At 57.3% G+C, this 6,000-nt stretch overlaps 1 long non-coding RNA gene across 1 annotated transcript; it reads left to right on the forward strand.

Moving 5' to 3' along the window:
- Window positions 1–265: 265 nt before the first annotated feature.
- LOC140897889 (uncharacterized) lies at window positions 266–4,712 on the forward strand. Its single transcript, XR_012154855.2, has 3 exons — window positions 266–343; window positions 2,352–2,428; window positions 4,417–4,712. It is a non-coding gene; the product is annotated as an uncharacterized LOC140897889 (long non-coding RNA).
- The last annotated feature ends 1,288 nt before the right edge of the window (window positions 4,713–6,000 follow it).

Consider the following 6,000-nt stretch of genomic DNA (forward strand, 5'->3'; position numbering starts at 1 on the left):
AGCCCAGAGGAGGAGGGGCTGGAGGGAGATTTCAGTTTGGGGCTGGCTGGGACATGGAATGAAGGGCAGACGTGGTTGTCTGGCTCACTGCCCCCCCCAAAATGGATCCAGCTGAGGGGTCCTGTTCTCTGCACCTGCAAGCTCTGTGTTAGACCATGTTCCTGTCGTCTAATAAATCTTCTGTTTTACTGGCTGGCTGAGAGTCCCGTCTGACTGCGAAGTTGGGGGGCAGGACCCTCTGGCTTCCCCAGGACCCCGCCTGAGCAGACTCGCTGTGGGAAGCGCACAGAGGGGCAGAGGAGGCTGAATGCTTCGAGGTCAGACCCAGGAAGGTGGAAGCCAGGTGAGCTGTGTGTCCTGCAGACAGGCTGCTCACAGAAAGGCGACTGCCCCAGAGTCCTGACTGGCTTCATGGGGAGCAGTTCCAGAGCATCGCCCAGGGACTCCGTGACAGTGGGTACACCCAGGACCCCTCAGTCAAGTCCTTCTGGCGGAGCAGGGAGCTTAGACCCCAGCCCTGGGGTTCCCTGTGTTCCTCCACCCAGCCCAAACTGAAAACTAAACCCACCCAGCAGTCTCTCTCCTGCAGCCTGTCTTCACATTCCTGGACAGAGGTGTTACCTCTCCCTCCCCCTCACTCCCCTCTCCCTGCTCGTCACATTGTCACACAGCCCGTTCCGCCATGGGCATGGGTGAACTCAGCGTCCATCCTGTTGCCTGGGGGGGGGGGGGCATAGGTGAGTTCAGAGCTTGTTCCCCACGGGCAAGGGAAGCTCAGCACCTCTTCCCCCTGCAAGCCACGGGCAGGGTCGAGCTCAGAGCCCGGCCACCGTGCATGCTCCCTGCTCAGAGCACAGGATTTCCCAGGCACCATGAGAACCCGTTTCCTGCACATCACTCAGGGTAGCACACTGAGAGCATTCCCAGAAGGTCTCATCTGTTGGGGACTCTGGAGCCAGCTGTTATCCAGGACCACATGCACCAGTTAGTGGGGACAGGCTGCACCCTGCATGTCACACACAGAAGCTCAGGGACAGAGTCCTCCTGCCCCTTCCAGCTGATGCCACTTGTCCCCCCCACCTCAGCAGACTGCATAGCCTTCTCGATGCCAGGGGCTGGGGGGAGTCAGGGCAGTAGGGAGCGGGTCTCCGCTGGGATAGCTGCAGAAATCCCTTCCTGGCCAAGGCATAAATCTGCATTTGTCAAGTTGCTGCCCAGGCCCCAGACCTTATCTCCTACTGGGTGTGACACCACAGTGGCTAGGTCAATTGCAAGGACACATGGCCAGTGAGAGGGGGCTGCGAGCACAGAGGTGAAATTCTGCCTTGGTGGCCCGCAGAGCCCTGAGCAGCTGCCAGGTGTGCCCAGGGAGGTGGCATTGGGCCCAGCCCAGCTGGCAGGGCTGTATTCTGTTCTACAGCGCTGGAGCTCTTTGGTGAGAGGCTAGGGGGGTGGGGGGATTGGGAGCCCCATAGGAACAAGCTGTGCTGTTCTTTAGGGAGGCGAAGCAGATGGGTTTGGCACAGTCCCCCAAGGCCCCAGTGCACAATGCTCCCCTTCTCTCAGGGGGTGGCCTTGGCTAGTCCCCGGCCCTCTCTGCCAGGGGTGTGAATGAATGAGTGTCTGGGCTGGGCCTTCTGGGGGTCTAAGCTTCAGTACAGTCCTCAGCACCCCCCTTGGCTAGTCTAATCCTGGAGGGGGGCAGGGGAGCCTCGTGCAGTGCTGCCCATAACCTGAACTAGAGCATCTGAACCAGCCACAGGGCTGCCAGGCAGCCTCTCCAGGACCTCTTCACAGGGACAGTGAGTCCATGGCTAAGGGGAACAGCTTCAGGGCAGGACAGCATAATGATGGGGAGGGGAGAGCCCCACTCCAACCCTCTGGGGGTGCCAGTGATATTTCCCTGCCTTTGCTCCAGGTTTCGGGAGTGTGCAGCAGGGTCTGTTAGCAGCAGCAAGCGGTGATCCACCTAGTTGCACAGACAGCCTTCAGGTGTTTCCTCTAGGCCTTAAATAGCATGCCTGGGCCAATCAAGGCACGCGCTAGGCTCTGTCAGCCATGGCCTCCGTGGGCAGGACAGCCGGTGGTGCTTGGCCCATGCTCGCTGCTCTGCTGGGGGTGGCGTGGATGCAGCAGTCGCTCAGGGACCAGCAGACCAGGCTCTAGCCCTGCCTGGGCTGGTGACCCCTCTGGGGATGTGTAAGCTCCTGTTGTCCCTCAGCTCTGGAAGCTGGCGTGCTTTCAGTTGGCCGGAAAGGAAAATGCTATTGACTCTCAAGTGTGCCCTGCGCCCAGCCCTCCTACCAGTGTGGTCTGTGGGGCTGGTGTGACTGTCTCTGTCTCTCCTGCAGCCTCATCCGCCCTGTACATTTCCCAGACTCGAGCAAACAGACGGGCCATGGAGTGGCTCAAGCAGCAGCAGGTACTGGTGAGTGAGGCTTGGGGCAGTAGGCGCTGGGGGGAGGCCATGGGGCCCCCTGGTTGTCAGTGTTAAGTTAACTTGGCCACTGTCTGCTCTCTGCTCCGTCTAGCAAGTCAAGGAGAAATGGTGTCTAGTGTGGGAGCTGGCCAAGCTGCTGCAGGAGCTTCGTGACCTCGCGTGGAGGGGCGTGAGGCCGAGCCAGGTCATTGTCCTGTCTGCTGCTGAAACCTCCTCCTTGGGGGGACCAAACCAGAGCCCTTCCCACCCCAGGGAATGCGAGGAACTGCCCGAGGGCTCACACGGGGGATGAGGTGACAGGGACCGGGCTTTGGCTGGTGTCACATGGAAAGCAGAGAACTCCAGCCTGCCAACCCTATCAGACTCCTCTGCTGCCATTAGCTCCTCTCCCTAATTCCAAATGACACCGGCCAATGGCGACAGAGGAAGTGACCCTCCAGCCCAATGGACCGAATCCTGTCCCCGTACGTATGTGCACACGGGGGACTGTATCGGTGCACATGCAGGCGTGTGTGAGCGAGAGCGTGTGCAGGCAAGTCTGTGAGCATACGGGGGGGTGTGCGTGTGAGGGGGGAGGAGAGTGAGTGTAGAGCGATGCATCTAGATAATACTTAGCCCTGCCGTGAGTGCAGGGGACAGGACTAGATGACCTCTCGAGGTCCCTTCCAATCCTATGATTCTATGAGCTGTTTGCCTCTGTTCTCGACTGGCTGGGATGTCACAGCAGCTCCTGATCTCACCAATCCGTAGTGGGCTGGAGTGAGGGGAGGGTGTCAGTCTGTTAATTCCTCCCAACTGGCGAAGGGAAAGCACTCCTTTAGCTCCAGAGCAGGAGCCCCTGAGTTTGGTGGCTGATGGTCGACGGAGCTGGACAGGGGTGGCTAGGAAGGAATGCCACCAAAATCAGAAATGAAAGGACGCCGGGTCCCATCGCATCCCCTTCTGGCCGGTCTGAGGAGGGCATGTGACCTAGGAGCGGCTCACCTGGATGGGACTTCTTAGGAATTTAACAATTAAGAGCATCAGGCAGCAGTTCTCTGCCACAGTGTGTCACTGGCGACACAAACCCAGGCATGTTAGCCATGCATCGGTGTCATAAAGGGCCTGATGCAATCACTGTGCTGGTGTGGAGATTCTTATTCCAGCGGGCAGGGATCTCTGTCAAACAGAGAGCCCCTCACCTAGCCAGCGCTTGGCGGGCCCTGGCAGGGGCAGCAGTGGGATTGCGGGGTGCTGTAGATGTTCCTACTCGGCCCATGCTGTCAGCCCTGGAGACGGAGGCCTCTCTTTACCCCCAGAACGGGGATGGCCTGGGCAGCAGGACGGCTTCCCTGCACGGTGCCCCACCCCCATCCCTGCCATGGCGGGAGCAGCTGAGGGCTGAGAGGACAGCTGAGAGGTGGTGAAACACTGGAATGTGTTACCTAGGGAGGTGGTGGAATCCCCTTCCTTAGAAGTTTTTAAGGTCAGGCTTGACAAAGCCCTGGCTGGGATGATTTAGTTGGGATTGGTCCTGCTCTGGGCAGGGGGTTGGACTAGATGGCCTCCAGAGGCCCCTTCCAACTCTGTTATTCTATGATTCTATGACAGTTCCACTTCTGCAGCCATCCAGTCCGGCCTGCTGCTGAGGCTGCCAACAAAGGGGCCAGGTGTGATGGGCTTGAGATGAGGCGTGTAGGAACCAGACAGAGCCCCCCGCCCCTTCCTGATAGGACAATGATCAGCTGCCAGATGGGGAGCAACTTCTGGTCGCTGCTGGCCTAGTCCAGATGAGAACTAGAGAGGAAAGGCTCAGACTTGACTCCCAGACCTGGGCTGGATGGGAGCTGGCAGCTGAGAGGTCAAAGGCTCTGAAGTGGGGCCAACCAGTCCATGAGTTTAGGGCCAATTTGAATCCATATTATCACCTGGGCTATATTCCCTTGGCTCCCTGGAGGTCCGAGTGTCAGGAGATAGAATCTACCTTCCTCTCCCAGCAGAGACAGCACAGGACACTGATGAGACAGCCAGCACACAGACAAAGGCTGTGGAGAGAACACGGACAGAGGGAGTGGAATGCCAGAAACTCACGTCTCCTTCTCTGGGACAGCTGCCTGGATGGATTGTTCTGAGCAGGGTGTCACGGAGTCTCCGGGCGATGCTCTGGAACTGCTCCTCGTGAAGCCAGGCAGGACTCTGGGGAAGTCTCCTTTCTGGGAGCAGCCTGTCTTCAGGACACACAGCTCACCTGGCTCCACCTTCCTGGGTCTGACCTTGGAGCATTCAGCATCCTCTGCCCCTCCGTGCGCTTCCCACAGCGAGTCCGCCCAGGCGGGGTCCTGGGGAAGCCAGAGGGTCCTGCCCCCCAACTCCGCAGTCAGACGTGACTCTCAGCCAGCCAGTAAGACAGAGATTTATTAGACGACAGGAACATGGTCTAAAACAGAGCTTGTAGGTACAGAGAACAGGACCCCTCAGCTGGGTCCATTTTGGGGTGCAGTGAGCCAGACAACCCCATCTGCCCTTCACTCCATGTCCCCAGCCAGCCCCAAACTGAAACTCCCTCCAGCCCCTCCTCCTCTGGGCTTTGTCCCTTTCCCGGGCCAGAAGGTCACCTGATCCCTTTGTTCTCCAACCCTTTAGCTCTCACCTTGCAGGGGGGAAGGACCCAGGCCATCAGTTGCCAGGAAACAGGGTGTCAGCCATTCTCTGTGTCCAGACCCCTGCACACACCTGCCCTCCAGGGCTCTGCAATGATCATACCCTACCCTTACCCCACCCCCTAGATACTTCAGAACTGCCTAGGGGAAACTGAGGCACCCCCACACTATTCAGAGGAAACATTAAGAACAGTCCCACTTTGTCACACAGGGATAAGATAAGAACATACTAATGTTCTTCAGAGGGAGTGAACAGAACGGCAATTGTCCAGTGGTCCATCGCCTGTTGTCCAGTCCTAGCTTCTGGCAGGCAGAAGTTTAGGGACACCCAAAGCAGGGGTTGCATTCCCAACCATCTTGGCTAATAGCCATTGATGGACCTAGCTGGGTATTATTTAACTAATTATTTAACTAATTATTTCTTTAACCCAGTTACACTTTTGGCCTTCACAGCATCCTCTGGCAACAGGTTCCCCAGGTTGCCCGTGCTCTGTATGGAGTACTTCCTTCTTTTTTGTATAAAACTTGCTGCCTATTCACTATAGTGGGTGACGCCTGGCTCTTGTATTCTGTGCAGGGATAAATAACACCTCTTTACTCACTTTCTCCCCACCAGTCATGACTGTACAGACTCGATCATCTCCCCCGCGTCGTCTTTTCTAAACTGAACTGTCCCCATCCTTTAACTCCTGCCTCACATGGAAGCTGCTCCATTCCCTTTTCCAATTCGAATGTATCTGTTTTGAGCTGGAGTGACCGGAGCTGTGCACAGTATGCAAGATGTGAGTGTACCAGGGATTTATAGCGTGGGATTAGGATGTTTTCAGTTATATTTGCTATCCCTCTCCTAAGGGTTCCTAACGCTTTTCTGACAGCTGCTGCCCATTGAGCGGCTGTTTGCAGAACTCTGAGATAGCGCGT

Source organism: Lepidochelys kempii, chromosome 14 (genome assembly GCF_965140285.1).
Source record: "Lepidochelys kempii isolate rLepKem1 chromosome 14, rLepKem1.hap1, whole genome shotgun sequence".
Lineage (NCBI taxonomy): Eukaryota > Metazoa > Chordata > Testudines > Cheloniidae > Lepidochelys > Lepidochelys kempii.